This window comes from Euprymna scolopes, chromosome 26 (genome assembly GCF_053919585.1).
Source record: "Euprymna scolopes isolate OS-2025 chromosome 26, ASM5391958v1, whole genome shotgun sequence".
Classification (NCBI taxonomy): Eukaryota; Metazoa; Mollusca; class Cephalopoda; order Sepiida; family Sepiolidae; genus Euprymna; species Euprymna scolopes.
The window spans coordinates 7,386,397-7,388,826 of record NC_136507.1 but is presented as its reverse complement, the minus strand read 5'-3'; the positions used below and the strand labels follow the sequence as shown (position 1 = coordinate 7,388,826).

Here is a 2,430-nt window from a genome sequence, read left to right as displayed (position 1 = left end):
CTACTTAACTGGACAACTTACTATCTACATTGTACTGGAAACTTTTTTTGGACTAATACTGCAGCACTTTAATATCCTTTCAAAACATTTTTTGATAGGCATGAAGATACACGTTTGCGCATTAAGAACGCGACACGCATGTTTCTGTCGTGAGAATTTGCCTGTCTGGGTGAATGCATCTGGATTTCTTCCTCCGGTTACTACTTCGGTGCCTTTCCAGACATTGAAATCTGTTCTGCATGCTCGTGCACTGGATATAAACTTCCGTCTCATTTCATCCTGGAGTACACCTAATGACAGATGTACAACCTTTCACGAACTTGAGTCGATTTACTTTTAAACGTTCTTATTTCCCCTTCTCTTACTCTTTCTTTTACTTCTTTATACTTAACTTGTCGTGCTTTATTTTTATTTTATAATTTTTTTTATCAGAACTATATTGTAAGTTTTTTTTTTTAATTTTGAACTTTTTGGAAATTTTGGAATAATTGTTTTTTTTATATATTTTAAACATTTTTTAAATATTAAAAGAAAAAACAAAGTATTTCATAAGTGAAAAAATATTCTTAGTATTTAATTTTCTTACATATTGCTTTGCATATTATCACGCATTTATTGTTCTTTTGTATCCATCATCTCTTTATCCCTAGCGTATCGTCCCTATGAAATAATTCTTCCAATTCCTAAATTCTTTTAAAGTCAGTGTTGTCTTTTTACATTTACTTTTTATGATGCCGGCTTTTTCTCCTCTTTTGACAAGAAGATTTAGTATCGAAATCCCATAGCTTAAAGAGATTTCGCCCTTATTCCTAATTGACATGAGATGATAATGTAATAAAGTTCATATGAAAGTGTTCGCTTTATCTTAACTTATTCTCTCTCGCTCTCTCTCTCTCTCTCTCTCTGTATCTCTCTGTCTCTGTCTCTCTCTCTCTCTCTCTCTCTCTCTCTATATATATATATATATACATATATGTACACACACACACACACATATATCCTAGTATATATATATATATATATATATATATATATATATATATATATATACTAGGATGGGTGCCCGGCGTTGCCCGGGTATTTAGAGATGTATGTTGAACAAAAAAAAGTGGTCAATTTTTTAAACGTTGACCCCTATTATGACCCCTTAAAATTTATTATTTTGCGCTCAAATTGATTTATTAAGTTAGATCCATGTCCAATGAACCTATATATAAAATTCCAAGTGTTTAGACCCAAAATTGTCGGAGGAGTTTTGTAGAGTGCTCAAAGGTCAAATCGTTGAACTTTGACCCCTTAATCGCCGAATTTCTGGCCGAAAACCGATCATATCGATTTTCCCAAATCTCAGTATCCTGTATATCAAATTTCGAGTCTGTAGACTAAAAATTGACAGAGTTATTGCGTAGGAAAATGTATACACACACAGATACACACAGACAGACACTTTCACTTTTATAGATATATAGATAGAGATGAGGAACGGAGTCAAGATTAATTACTATAATAATTAATTTCCTAAGCAAAATAAATCTTAATTTAACATTAAAAATGATTAATATGTTGTAATAAACTTTTAAATGTAACAGGCGCCAACCTGTTCTCAAAATATACAACTTTGACACACTTGCTTCTCTCTATTAACACGGAAGTGCTGTTACAGCATTTGTCTATGGATCGCGATATATATATATATATATATATATATATATATATATATATATATATATCCTTGTCTCTAAATATGTATACCCCTTCTCTTACCCCTTTTGTCCGTCTCTCCCACTCTCTCTTTCAGTTGCAACGTTGCGCCTCATACGTCAGTTGCCCACGATTCCTTCGCGTGCCGCAAGGAAACCGATAGTGTATACTTTTATGCAATAGCTAACAAACGCGCACCAGGTGTGCATGGACGCGTGCGTTGTTTATATGCCATGCGTATAGATCTGCGCGCTTGTCTACGTGTAATTGTCTGTATGTCTATTCAACAAGTTCCTCCCAAGCACACTCTACATTTTCTTCGTGCCATTAACTCCACACTCTCCCACCGCTCCCTCTTTCACACACAAAACCCTCACACTCTTTCTCTTTCATTTTTGTTTTCTTTCTTTCAAGTAAACGACCTACCAAACTTTGTTTTAATGTCTGGAGGTTAGCTCTGTCCGTCTCTATTGTGCGTAGATCTTCCAGTTTTTTATTTTTCGTCCTCTTCATCTTTTTCTTCGTCTTCTTCTTCGACTTCTTCTTTTTTCCATATTATTCATTATTATTATTATTATTATTATTATTATTATTATTATTATTATTTAGCATATAAACAGCAGTAGTTAGATGCTTTTCAAATGAAATGGTTCGAATAATGGCTGAGTTACAAGAACTTGAAATTGTTGCATATTTCCTGCGTTTGTTTTTAACTCACCGAAGTTTAAC

General features: G+C 33.3%; 1 protein-coding gene across 1 annotated transcript in view; it reads left to right on the top strand.

Moving 5' to 3' along the window:
* The first annotated feature begins 2,121 nt into the window (after positions 1–2,121).
* The window catches only part of LOC145247910 (innexin unc-9-like), a 457,239-nt gene continuing 456,930 nt past the window's right edge, over positions 2,122–2,430 (top strand). Inside the window, exon 1 of the mRNA XM_080109539.1 lies at positions 2,122–2,430. This exon is cut by the window's right edge and continues 965 nt beyond it. The gene's annotated coding sequence lies outside the window, so the exon portion shown is untranslated.